This window comes from Ambystoma mexicanum, chromosome 7p (genome assembly GCF_040938575.1).
Source record: "Ambystoma mexicanum isolate Mex_15411 chromosome 7p, UKY_AmexF1_1, whole genome shotgun sequence".
Lineage (NCBI taxonomy): Eukaryota > Metazoa > Chordata > Amphibia > Caudata > Ambystomatidae > Ambystoma > Ambystoma mexicanum.
In genome coordinates, this window is record NC_090939.1 from 35,634,785 (window position 1) to 35,650,187 (window position 15,403).

Below are 15,403 nucleotides of genomic sequence, written 5' to 3' on the forward strand. Positions count from 1 at the left end.
AGGCATGTGGTAGGCCTCGATACAAAATGTTCGGTGCTACAAAAAAGACCCTGTGGACTTAAAAAGACCTCTGGCGGTGATGGATGTAGGCCAGACAGCGGGCGGCGGATGTCGGAGATCACGGTCGGCAGTCCTGTGGCCTGTTGGTGCTGCAGCCGCAGCACGTACCCCGGGATAGCTTCATCGATCAGGACTCGACCACGGGCTGGACCTTGGATCTTCACTCCGTCAGCATCCTCGGTATGTCTTTGTCGGCTTCTGGTGGCGTGAAAAGCACCAGCTGACTTTCCTCGGTAGCCGGTGAGCTCGACTTTCTCTGGCAGTGATAGCAAGGGAGCCCTCTTTCAAATGTTCTTAGGCAAGGGGGAGCTTTCTCGGCTCCGGGCCACACTCACTGACACCATGGTAGCGTTAGGCTTTACACATTGCATCACCAGCCCCACACATACCAAAGGCCGTACACTTGATTGGCTGGTAGATCAGAACTGCAACATTAACATCCTGACAAACACACCATGCTCTTGGACAAACCACCTCATTCTATTTACAATACCAAAAAACAAACCATTGACACTTCACCCAAGCTGGACCATCCAGAAATTCTCGCAACATAACACCAGAGAAACGACTACCACTGATGCTTCCCATCATAGAACACTAGAATTGCACTAACAACAATCCATCCACCTTGGTGGAGCTATACAATCAAACCTGCCTAGCGGCCATAGACAAAGTAGCACCTCTAAGCCTGCACAAACCTAAACCCTATGTGCACATCAACTCTTGGTACACCCCTAACCACAAGACCCTATGAAATACCAAAAGATCTGCGGAGACCAACTGGAAACAATCTTCCACTGATCTGAAGAAAGACATTTTCATTTCTGCATCCAAAAATTACAAAAAGGCTATCCAACTAACCAAATGTTCTAACTATAATGACAGAATTACCAAAGCCAATAGTGGCACCAAAGAACTATTTACTATGTTACGCAAGCTTGAGTCACCAGTGCCTCCACTAGACACTTGTACCAAAGACACCGCATGGTGCACAGATATTCAAAAAGCTCTGCTAGACAAAATTGCCTTGCTTCAGTCGAAAATCAAACAAAAAAAGATAAACCTCACCCTGAATTAATCCATACAGATCCCTATATACTCCATACAGACCCCTATATACTCCACCCAGATCCCTATCACCCACTTCAATTTCTCCCCTGTCTCAACTGAGGAAGTTTGAAAAATCATTTCTAGCCTTAAACCTTCTCCCTGGCAAGGAGACACATGCCCTGCCTCTTTCATCAAAAAATGTGCGGCTGAATTCACCCCTTCATCACAACCTTAATCAACACCTCCCTTGAAACTAATACTGTTCCTACCAACTTAAAAGACGCCTGGGTCCTCCACGTCTTAAGAAGCACACCCTTGACCCCAACATACCCACAAACTACCGCCCTATAACAACAGTGCCCTTCGTCCATAAAATACATGACCGTGCAGCCTATTTGCAAATTCAAAATCATCTTGAAACACACAACCTTCCGACCAGCACACGGTACTGAGACAGCCTCACGTAACCTCAAAATACAAATGGATGAGATAAAAGACAATGGCAAACTAGCACTCCTCCTCTTGCTTGACCTCTCCGCTGCCTTCTATTTAGTGAACCACAACATTTTATGCAACCACATTGCCTCGCAGCAGCCCCATTCTCTACTAATGCCTCTCACTGGATACAGTCCTTCCTCTCTAATAGAACTATGAGAGTCTTCTCAGCTACAGCAGCAGCGCTGCCAGCCCCGTTACCTGTGGCGTACCGCAAGGATCTTGCGTATCAACGACCCTATACAATATTTTGACAAAACCTCTATTCAACCTTCTTGACTACTTAGGTGTCACCTACACTAACTACGCGGATGACACCCAAATACTCATACCTATGACAAATAATCATGACCAAGACACCAAATCTCTAAACGAAATTTAACAAATGATCCAGTCATGGATGGCCCAACACGGCCTCTGCATCAACGATGAAAAGACCAAACTACTCATCATAGGATCTCAACACCAACTAAACAAACTAGGCGACTCTTTTCACTCTTTCCCAATTGACTGCATTTCCATTAAAGTCTCAAAGGAAGTAAAAACCTTGGGAGTTTACCTCAACTCTGCCCTCTCACTAAATTGACAAGTCAACGCCACAGCCTCGGTGGCTGCTTACATTTCTTAACTTATCTACACCTGCAGACGCTTCTTGTCATCAGACAGTTGCATCACGATAGCCAGAGCACTTTTCCTATCTAGACTACTGCAATGCCCTGTACCTAAGCACCAACAAACACAACCTAAAAAAACTGCAGGTGATCCAAAACAACTCCCTCAGAGCAGCACTCAATATCCCCAAAAACGCCCATATCTCGGCGGCGAGACGCAAATCCTGCTGGCTGCCTGTACATGATCGAATCAGCTTCAAAACTCTCTCACTGACACACAAATGTATCTCACTGTGAGCTCCTAAATACCTATCCAATAACTTCTGACTACACAAATCCAACAGACCCACCCACACAGCCTACACAAACCGTCTCACAGTTCCCAAATACAAATGTCAGAAACCAGGGGGCAACAGTTTCCCAGTGGTAGCTGCTTAACATTGGAATGCGCTACCTCCAGCCCTCAGATCTGAATCCTCCTATAAGCTCTTCCGTAAGAGTCTGAAAACATGACTCTTTTCACATGAATAATTTCACCCACTCTTAGCCTCACGTACCACTGACTCACCCATGCTTAAACCTGTTTTGACCATCTGGGCCTACCTAGATAGATAACGCACCAATACTTCACACTTGCTTGGTAACTACCTATGGAAAATGCCTTGACAATCGATGATACACCAAATTAGCGCAACTGTAATGGTTAAATACTAGTTCTACCTTCAATTGTAAGACATGTACCTCGTGTGGACGACCAATATACCATTTTGTAACACCTATTGATTTGTACTAATGCAACGCATGTAATGGCCACAAGAAATGTAGTGCCCAGATGCCGTAGGGTCAGGTGCACTCTACAAATGACAAAATAAATAAACAGTAGATGTGGAAAGAACACGGGTGATTGATACAGTAACATGGCAATGGAAACCCAAAGTGAAAAAGAGGGGTTGACGAAGAGAAAGAGTACGACCAGTATAAAGGGGTTGTGTTCGATGCAATGGTAGATGCGCACCATCCAGAATTTAGTAACTCGTGGAAGTCACATGCACTCAGTGGGGAAAGAGAGGTAAAACGGGAGCTGATATCTCTGCTGCCTTTTTCCGCATGTGTCAGGGGCACTCAAAATGTTAGTATCCTAAGAAATGCCACCTCTAGAAGCCCACTGTTTGGTCCATCTGGCACTGTGTCTGGTTTGAAGCATGTTCCAGGGGCACAGAGTGTGAGTAGTATTAATAGACAAAGATGAAGAGAAGTGTGCAAAAAATGAAAAGGACACGGCAGTGCAAGGCATGGCCTTTGCTGAAAATGGATGGAGTATTGTTTGTGTCAAACAGATGGGAGATGGCAGTAGGAGGGGTACCGCCAAATACGGAGCTGGGATCTGGGGTCATAAAAAGGTATCCTCCCTTAGTGTTGTAGAAAATGACTTCCTACGGGAACTATTGATGCAATCAAAGGGGGCTCCAATACCCAACCTTCGTGGGAGTGTAATCTGACCCTCCAATTGCTGGTGCCTTGTCTACGAGACCTTTGTGTTATTGAGTCAGGATTTGGTCCAGTGAGCACCTAGCTCCCTATCGACTGGCGCTTACTAATTTTCTAACACTAAGTGGGGCACATTCACTTCCCTGGTTTAGGTTTGTACGTGCGGAGCTCAGCAGCTTGATTTGTCTCTACTCTGGAAGAGCCCGCACAGTATAACCCCAGGCTCAAAGTTCAGTGTTAAGAAAGATTCTTGCGAAACTGATCAGATGAAGCAGTATTGCATGGCACTGAGCAAGGCGACTTTACACAACTTGTAAACTGTTATATGGATTTGAGGAATACCTTGATAATGTCAGTCCTTGGTACGCACGTTCACTATATATACAGTTGCGCAGACAAAAAGGAAGAAGCGCTCACTGAAGAGAAGGTGTCAGAGAAGATCAAACTGCCTATCTGAAAATTCCTCAAAGCAGCTGAAAGCAATTCCAGATAAATATCTCTTGTACACAAGGCAGAAGTGTTCTTTACCTCTCTCTTACTGCCAGGTATCAAGGCAGCAGCCAATGCTAAATGGCCACAGATCGTACAATGTGAAATTATCCAGTTGGCGAACAACACAGAACCAGGACTGAATTCGACCAAAAGCTTAATGGGTGCGATCCGTCTGATCACACTTCAGAACAGATATTGGTTTGTACTTGCTCACGGCCATGGAGCGGGGCATGTGCAAAGAAATTGGACTGTCAGGTTGCACAAACACATCATAGGGGCCCTCCACAAGCTCAAGACGGGTATGGAAAATGAAACAGGGGCGCAGGGGGAAGATTGGTTCGACACAATGTTCTCATGGGCACCGTCATGGCTGGCAGCAGTAGTGAAGATATGAGTGCCCATCGACGAGCTGGTGATGTTCTGCATGTGCCAGATGATACCCGGTGTTGCGTAAAGACTCTCCCGAACATTGCCATGATGATGGTTTTGATAGGGGCAGGTAGAGCTCCTCCTAGCACAAAACATGGGCGCACCCAAGTAGAAGATTTCAATACATTCTGTATGGTGCCCATTCACCTGGCCCTACACCCCCCTGGGATAGTACTAATACCCCCACCGGAGCCAGAAAATGATCATGAATATTGGATTTGCTTAGCAGGAGATGGGAATTGTCTTCTTATTTTGGGTACCCCAGAGCAGTACGCCAAGGCTGGTGGAAGCTTACGTCACGTATGCAGGGCATGGGTAGCCAAGGATGACTGGGACAAGAGAGAAGCAGCTAACCGAGAAGCTGCAGAGAGAAGTGCATCTGAGGTAGTTAATGAAGGATTAACTAAAGGGGGAAATGTTGGGATGTATATTGACATACAGAAAATGGAACGTGTGCGTTCAAGGTGGATGGAGGGGGCACGATGGGGACGTCAGAGAGAGTGTATATTAAGTAGTAAGAGAATATATCAGTAGGCCCAAGTAGAGGGTGCGAGTCGTAGCAGCATGTAGAAGCTAAAACAAAGCAAAAGTGATATAGGCCCTGTGCCAGGCACGAGAGAAATGCCATATTTGAAGTGCGGCCTGGTAGGTTACAGGCCCAATTAATAGCAGAAGTGTCATTTTTAGAGGTTCCCAATCACTTTCCCATCCCGAGCCTCAATCATCATGAAATTCACCATGAAGCCCTCAGACTGACAGAGATAAAATGTAATTGTATCATGTTGCAGGACTGTGTAACAAGAAAGGAATGTGAATGACTGAGAGCAAGGGTAGGGATGTGCCCGTCCTGAAGGACAAACCCATGTGAGCCGGGGCAGAGGTCTCGAGCTGCCAACACGGCCTGTGTAGATTTCGAAAACTAGCCCCCTCCAGGACAATGGGCAACCGCTTTAAACTGCCAGGCGCACATAAAATAGCATCCTGAAATCCATCAGATTTCGGCTGATTAGTGTGGTCCTTGAAAGGTCCAAGCAAAGCCCCAGGGAGGGGTAACTGATAAGGGGTGAGCCCCAAGCATAGAACCCCGTGATTTGTTTTACGAGAAGCAAGAGGTGATGCCAACAAATCCAGCCCCATGATGGGGAGGCATGATGGGGTTGCCCGCATGTCTGGCACAAGGGAAGCATTCCTTTATTCTCTAGGGCCAATTTGACCTCGAAGGTATCCACTGAACTCATGTTAACGACCACGTGCACATCACATGATTAGGCCTGTAGTGAGAGAAACATTCTAAAAAGGTCTGCCAATCAAGTAGCGGGGACCCAAGATGACGACATAGGGGAACACGTGTTAGAGGGAAGGGGTAGAATAGGATGTGGCCAATAGGTTGAGGGACTGTAAGGGATTGGTAGTATGTATATAGGTGGTACAAATGAGAGTGGGGGATTAACACTGTATATTGCTTGCGTCACAAGTGGCGCTTTTCTCTCTTAAAAACGTGTGTTTGCTTTGAACTAACTGAGTGCTCCACAGCAGTTTGGTTCTACAGGACCTTCTGTCGCCTTTTACCTTTCTGTATGCGGAATACATCTTGTTGTCCTTCCAAAGAGGTGCACCAAGTTTATTTCCTGAGAGGATTGTTTTTTCTTGGTCTGGTTATCTGGAGGTCTACCTTACAAATTTGGTGACGCATACGTGATCCCAGCCTATCCCCAGCGATGGAGGGGATTCCTGGCCGCACTCCCGTAGGGGGTGCGCCCACTTGCAGTGACCAGTTCCCTGCACAAACTTGAGAATTTTACAGGAGCTGTGTTATTTTTTCCTCAGAGGATTGATTTTTTTTGGTCTGGTTGTCTGCCATACAAAATGTACAACATAAACCCATGTTCCCTATTGGTTAACACCTGGGGAAAAACTACAAATATCCCCCGGTAGTGCGTTACTCTATTTGTCACACTTATTTAAGTACAATCTCCTACAACGTGCCCTAAAATGAAGTCATTAGCAAGAACTGTAATATGATTGGTCCGATTTGATCAGGTACATTGTTGCAAGGATACATTTCTCTCGTTGGAGAAAGAAAGCTGGACCGTCATGTGACAAGTCATAAAATAAGTAGTATCGGGTCACAGTTTGCAATGCAATTCTGCAGATTTGCTTTTTATTTCAATAATCATGTCAGACTTAATGCGACATGATTTATAGAATGAGGATTATAGGTTTAGTTAGCCTGGCCTGTGCTTGGGGTGCAGAGCGCACAGGCGAGGCAGAGGCTCTCGGGCTGAGCTGAAACATTGCGTACATTGTTTATGGTATGCAGTGATTATCACGAATAACAAAATAACTAATTCCAAAAAACTAAAAACTAAAAAAGGGGTTGGAAGTGGGAATAGTGAATTTGGGGGTGGGGTAAAGGTATTAAGAACAAAACAAAAAAAATGAGGGGTGTTCAGTACACCTCCCAACCCCCCAAAAAAATATGAATTTGTTATTTTGGAATTCGTTATTATGGTATTCGTTGTAATGGGATTAGTTATTTTTGATCCATTGAAATCACATGTAGCCTTTTTTATGTGCCCAGCCCGGGTGCCGTCTCAGAAACACATGGGCATAGCAGCCCATGTGCCGAGGCCAGAGCACGGAAGGGGCAGATCAAGTCACAGCTTGGTTGCCGCAGCCATTGTTAGTGCTGCAGGTAAGTAGTAGCTAATTTCATTTTAGTAGGAGCTTGTGCTTGTGCCTGCAGGCTGAGTGCTCAGTGCAGACGGCTGTGCGAGCCCCGCACTTATAAAACAGTCTGCAGCCATAGTGCCTTCTTAATGTTCTTGGAAGCCCAGGACTGCAGTGATTTGCTGCTGCACTGTACTTCAAACAACATTTACAAGGTATTATGCCTGCAGGCAGACCTTCCTACATTTGAAAATCAAAAGTCCTGAGATGTCTGCGGCCCACTCTTTACAGCACCTCTAATACTATAAACTCTGTCCTTGCCTCGACCGATATTGAAAAAGGGGGCAAATGCTTATAAAGATAACATCACGGTGCAATAGTTTGATAAACCACTTAAAGCCACATAACAAAAAAATACTGTGATGAGATTGACAGTTTATTAACCCACGCATCCTGCTTATTTGTATGCAGTGTGGAGAAAATGTTACATTCGGCATGAACACAATCCCCTCTGTGTCTATCTAAGACGTGCACAATTTATTTATAAATATTGTTGTTTTTAGTTCAGAAGAGCCTTTACAACAGTACAATTGATTTTACATAAAATACTCTTAGAAACATATTACACATCATCAATCAAGCCATCAGCTTGTCACATTCTATAAATAATTAATGATATATAGCATTCATACAAACATTCATCGCATTAACAAACATCAATTCTCCTATGCTAAAATATCATTCTCACCATCGTACCTAAGTTTACATCATGTATTCATACTCTGATGTGCATGCTCCTCAACATTTGCTATCAATTTTACATGGCCTTACAATAAGGCCCAGATAGTACAACTCCTAAAACTCTTAAAAGAAATGCAGAGAAAAGTTCATAGTATGCTGGGACAGGCTGATCATCCAGATCCTACAGCGATTTAAGTGTGTATAACAGAATTCACCATAGACTCAGCTATAGTCCATACATCATGCAAGGCAATAAGCAGGGATTCAGATGATGTATTTACCAGAAATGTATGGTAGCAATGGTGGTATGATTGTGTACATATTGTGCGTACATATTCCCGTATAAAGAGACAAGTTTGGGACAATCTGTTACAATATGTCTAAGAGTCTCTATATTACGCTCAATATTACAGATACAATACCGGTGGTTAGCAGCCAATTTCCATTGGGTTCCGTATGTGGCTCTAACAGACAATTGTCTGAGCCTCATAGTCAAAATCTGCATACGGCAGAGCCAGGACATCGTACTAGATATGTTTGGGGACAATGATGCGTATATACAATACCCCCTAAATGGCAATAATTGTGTAAGTTACTCATGTGGCTAAAATTATCTTCCCAATCTTTTTTTTCTGGGATTTCTTTTTAAATGCCGTTTTAATGGCCTTATATCTGTCACACATAGAGCGCTCAACTGACCAATTCAGTACAGCATAAGAGTCCATGCACAGTGCATCATATTTCTTTTAATCATTACTTTTCTTTAATTTAATGACATTTTTCCCCATAATATTGAGCATCTGGATAACTGGGTGGCACACAGCTTTCAGGGGGAGAAGATCTCTTTGGTACTGGGCGATTGCTTTTAACGAAGTCAAACCAAATTCCACCCTAATATATTGTATAGGGCATGTAGGAGGTAGGATCAATATAGTCTGCCAAAAATAGCCTTCCATTTGATCCAGCCATAGCAAGTTTCCGTGGGTGAGGGCCTCGAGCCCATAGGCCAACACTGGTATAAACCACTGAGTATACAACAACATTATGCCCTTTAAGGAGTATCCTGCGTATTGGGAAACATAATTCCGAACAAGCATGGTCATTTGTCTGGCACGCTGTGTCTTTCTAGCAATTAGAGGCAAATATCCAATTTTGATATCCATATCGACTCCAAGATATTTATAGGAGTCCGTATATTCAATCGTACCCCAGCGTGTTTCCATTCGGGGCCTATTGACATTCCTTGTAGTGAATAACATGGTCTTAGTCTTTTTTAAATTAATGATCATACTGTGTTCGGTGGAGAAACCGCCCAATTCTTCAATATGGCTTTCATGCCCTTTATAATGTGATCAATGATCACAAGATCATCCGCATACAATAATGCAGTGACCTTGGTAGTTTTAAATGTAGCTGGACAATGGGCATGTTTTTCAAGATGGTCCATTAATTGGGCTTTGTATAAATTAAAGAGGAGGGCCGCCAATAAACATCCCTGTTTGACACCCTTGTTAATTTTTATCGGGATAGTCGACCTTCGTTGTCGAGCCGTATTTGAGCAGTATTATTGTGATGTAGCTTTATTAATATATTAATATTTCCAGTAACCAAGTAGGGCACTTTAATGTGGTCAAGATGTCCCATAGCTTGTTTAGATTGACCCTGTCAAAAGCTAAACTAAAGTCTACAAATATAACATAAACAGATGGATAAGGCCGCTGTTTGGCTCTAGTGGTGATAGCATTGAGGAGTCGGACATTATACATGGTACTGGAACCGATACGAAATCCTGACTGGCATTAAGGTGTTGGGGTAAGAAATTGCCTCTAACGTTATTTAACATTTTCCACACAGATCTACCATATCATTTTTGTAAGGTACATATCAATTATTGCCATTTGGTGTTTATTTTTCCCTGTCTATGGCATTTACACCATCCTCTGAATATATTATTCATTCGTTTTCTTGGTTTAGTGTAATCATTCCAAGTTACAGAGAGCTTTCTTAGCTTTCGAAGTTCACGGCGGTGCGTTCACCTTGCCACCACCATCTCTCTATCATAGGAGGTGTTGCAAGATTTACCAGTTGTAATGATAGGGGTACCACAAAATGAAACAACTTCCTGCCTTATAATGGTTTCAATGTCATCACTATTCATGTAACAAATTTCAGTTTAAACATTTTCAATGAATTGACAGATACTTTTTCTCATCTTCTTGATTTTCGATGCATTCCATTTTATTTTGGTCCCACTATTAGGAACTCCAAGGTTTCTTGGACCCCGGACATTAGAGCTGTTTAGCAACATGTTCGATTTAACCAAGACAAGGGAGTGATCACTATATGGCATGGGAATTACTTCCAAGTCACTTATCAGTTCAAGTGCTGGCATATTCCCACATATATAGTCCAAGGTGGCTGATTTTCCACCACCATTCCAAGTACATTTCCCAGGAGTGTCACTAGCATTCCGTCCATTGAGAGGCCATATCTCCCAATCCTTCAGAAAATTGGACCATCCTCCCCCTCTATCATTACTCTTTTGACTTTATCATTACATTGGTAGACTAAATATTGTGAAATGCATCTTTCATAGTCAATACTCGACATTGAGAGTTAAAATCGCCACCAACGACAATCTCATCATTCCCCTCTTTCATAAGCCATTTGGTCATAACTAAATCTATAGATTCATGAATGTCTGCTGTGCACTCCCTAGTTGGGGGGTCATAGATATTAATAATGAATATGTTGGTAGCTGAAATTCCTTTTTTAGCTTTAATTTGCACAGCTAGAACATGATCATTATCATATGTAGATGGCGGAGAGTGGCAGTCCTGCAGTCTCCCTTCTGTTTGGTCTGCCTTCTCTGTCTACCTTTACCTGAAGGAGGAGCTACACCATAAAACCTTGGACCTACCGCAGAGCGGATGCGGAGTGGCGGAGAGTGGCAGTCCTGCAGTCATGGCTGGCATGACTGACATGACTGGACTGATTGCACCCCCCCCCCCATAACTCTCAAGAGGATGAAAATGGACGTTTGAAAAGCCTGCGACCTCGCCCACAGAGCGGCAAACTCCTTCAAGATGAACTTCAAAAATCGCCAAGCAGTTTAGCACCCTTCACTAAATTAGCTAAACCCACTGCTAAAACTACTGGAAATAAAGTGGGAAAGAAAGTCTCCAAATTATCCACATGGACTTCTACCAAAAGCATGTGGTCCACATCAAATGGCTCACAACCCTTTATTGATCCTTTTCTGAAACCAACAGAGGAGTTGGAAACATCGGTTACGAACACTGAACAAACAAATACAGACTCTATTTTCAGACCAGCAAATATGACCCCAGCCGCCAAGTCTCTCCCTGCTCGCTTACCGGCTCACCCCGGAGGGGGTGCTGTGTTTGCAGTTGAGGAGCAGACCTCTTGCGGGTCCGGGTCAGGATCTTGCCATCTGAAATCACCAACGGAGACCTCAGCAGTCCCTTCAGCACCACTGATCCCCTCCATCTGTCCTGGTACGAGGCCCCCGCGGGGTTCGGCTGATAAGGCCACCAAAGACTCAGGATTGCCCAGATCCGCAGCTGCAGAGCCGGTAGGTGGTGGTGTGCCTGCGGCCCCTCGCGTTGTCCATGCCCTCATACATGCGGACGGTGGGGGAGCGGTGCTGCCGCAGCTGCGTGTGGAAGGAGGGGAGACGCCCGGACTGGAGCCGGTAGCCTCTACTGTGGACCGTCAACTGCACGTCCCGCCAGAGGTGTCATCGGAGCAGGAGCGGCCGGAAAGCTTTGAAGATCCTGTCCCCCGCCTCCCGGAAGCGCAGCTAAGTCAAAACACAAAAACAAGCTCAACCAACCCAAATAAACGCCCACGCCAAACGCAATCGATGTCCAAAAGAAAAAGAAAAAGACATCTTAAAAGCAACATCACTAAACACAATAAGGAAACAATACAAAAAAACACTGCTAATCTAAAAGTAAGCAATTACAAAGGAAAATCCTCAAATGAGGAAATTATAGGAGCAAAACTCTCCACATTAGCTACACTGACAAAGTTCTTCCAAAAGAAAAAACAAAGTGGCGAAAGCTGCACAAGCAGCCCATATGAGCTTACGGACATTGAATTATTGGATGCTGTCCAGGAACTCCAACCACTCAGCAAGCACAGGAAAACAGATAAAAATGAAAAGATTACATCAACCCCCTCAAAAACCAACCAACTGCTCACGGGAAAAAAACCTCAAACCTACTGATGTAGAAAGTGGTTGTATACCAGACAAACCTATCTCCATAGTGATTCCGGATGACTTCATCTTCGGCCAAATTCCACCTTTACCTCAAATCCTAACCCCCTCACTACCTCCATCGACCATCCCCCATACTCAACCAACAAATGAGCCACAACGTGCCACGGAGCCTGGGGCCGTGCCAACTGTTCCTCAACACAAGAAACAAACAGCTATTCTGATCTCCCCTCCAATGTCATCACTACTCTACTTAACCCTACATGATGAAATCACCTCACCCCCTTCATCCCTAATCAAGCAGCAGAACCTTAACCAACAGGAGCTAGAAAAACAACGAGAAGTCAACAAATCACCTGCCCCAAGAACTTAAAGAAAAGAGAAAATCATTCCACGCCCATGACCCGCGCAATGATAGATCGAGCTTTTACATCCCTTCCACCCCAACTCATGGTCAATCCAGAAAACCATCCACATCTACAAGTGAAACACCCTCAAAGAAACCAGACTTACTGTCATATATGTGATCATTAACTATCGCCTTGGTTCCTTTCACCAAGCTCTATGAATCTCTCCACGACACACTGAAAGACCACACCGTACTTCAATCCATGATCCACACTAAACTTATTTTTCTTGAAGCCTACATCACAGCCCAAAAAGATGCACCGAAAATTCCTTGTACGAGCTTGGTCGATATAAATGCACGCCTCCAGAAAATAGAAGTGACAATGAGCCGTCTAGAAAAACGATCATCAGTAAATGGAACAATCAATCAACCCAACGTCGCTGCACCAACGATGGATCTTACAGCTGAAAATTTACCCAAGAATATCGAAGCTGAAAAAACGATCTCAATTCCTCCAAAATGTCAACAGTCCTCATTACAGCCTACAAACGGATCAATTACCAACATTGCCCTCATAATTGATGAAGAAGAAAACAAAAGCAAAGCAGCAAAAGACTCAATGGAACAACCTTACTCAATCTTTGACCTAATTAAACCCAAAAGCTTAAACACCCCCTCTACCCCTGCACCCCAAATAAAGCACTTCTGACAACAAAACTCAATTCCAGCCTGGCCTCTAAATCTAGTGCATTACTTACAAGCCAACAGACTTTTCAAGACAAACCACGACAGCACACTGAAAACCAAATGAGCTCCAGATCCTCAGCTACAAGCCAGGTCGCTAGGAGCTCTCCAAAAACAACTGAGTACTAAACTCTGATTTAATGGATCTCACAGAGCACCTGGATATTACTTCCGATTCGGGCACCCCATCTCATCAACAAGAAAATAAAACCATTCTTTCCAAATTAGACTCGCAATCCAAGACCGAAGCGAGCCACATCAACACCAACAAAAAATTATTCGAAAACTCACCGATTTTTCTAACACTTGAAGAACGCAGAAAAAAGAGTGAACGCTCGATGCTAAATAAACAAAAAACAGAAATAAACATGCAAACCAGAAGCGCCAAATGGAAGGTTGACCAAAAAAACCATGAACCAAGAGTAGAAAGAGGAAACAGTGTCCAACTAGAGCGCACAAACAAATCGGATAGACCAACTACAAAATACTTGCACGATCCACCACGGCGAAGTCACGAACGAAGAAAGAGCCCAAGAAAATCCACCATCTAAACTCCACGACCCAAATACCCTACAACAAACTCACAACACGCTAAATTTGAAAATTCTATGGAAAAACGGGTACTGGAGCTGGAACAAACGAAAGACAACGAAGATTAAATTATATTAAACAGAAGGGGAGTCCTGACCTTGATACATCTCATCCCAAAATTGACCCAAATCACAACATATGATCTGAGGATTGTCAAACCAAGTCACTATCACGGAAGAGCTAGATGCCAACTCCATATCACTTCAAGAAGGACTAAAAACAAGCTGATAGACCAAGAAAGGGACTTTAGATCTCTGGGATATCACCTCTCACAACAGAAAAACATCTCCGAATGTTCAAGTTTCAAAACCACTGAATCGACACGAAAAAAGCAATCAGAAAACAATGAAACAGGTCGCCACTCAAGACCAAAACATAAGGCAAATTCAGGCCCCTACGAACACAGACACTCGCAGCAAGAAAATTCAGACTCTGCATATCAAAACCCAAATACCCCACCATCGACACAGACCAAAGTTCCACCTCAATCAACCCAAACCTTAACTAAGCTCGACGATTATTCCAAAGAAGAGCAGGATCCAAAAATAGCTTTCCTCAAAGAACGATATGACCAACATAAGAATCTTACCAAGACGATCCATCCTACACTAGAACAACCACCAACACTCAATACAAAAAAATCGACCTCAACTGACTTCTGGGCATGGCTTCCAAATGCTCTTGCAATGCATCGATCAAAGTAGCAACTCATGAAAACACCAACTCTGCGAGACTCGACGACTACTCAAAAAAGCCCACCTCACGATCTTAGACTCAGATCATGGAACACTAGAGCATTCAAGCACCTAACCTCACCCAGCGACGTCAACCTAGGATCAGTCGATCTGTGGTGCTTCCAGGAAACCTGGCTGACTAAAACTCCATCTCTTAACGGCTTTGACCTCCGTTTGGCACCAGCATCGAAACCTCTGATTGGTCATCCGTCCTCGTGCTTGCTTACCGCATGCTACATCAACAGTGGCCTGTCTGTAACAAGTACTGTCGTCTCAAACTACTCACTGCCCGCACTATTACTAACATGGAAACAGTCTTCTCCAAATGGGGTACCTCAACATCAAATCCCAGTGGCGATACTAAATGTCTATTGGAACCCAGCTGCAATCGACCAAAAAAACTTCTTGACCCTAATAGAAACCACAGTCGATGAAATACAAACCACCTACAATACGTTCCACATTATGATATGTGGCGACCTAAACGCCATATGTAACCAGAACTCTACCAAAGAAAAAACACCAAGCGAACGATGAGGTGAAGCGTGGACTAAATTGATGAACTCGAGACATTTGCACAACTTGGACATAGCTTATAAAAGTAACTCCCGCCTTCCAACATGGGCAAATAACAAATCAACGTCAACTATTGATTACACTTTTGTTTCTGAACCTATCTTACACCTAATAACCTCCTTTGACGTCC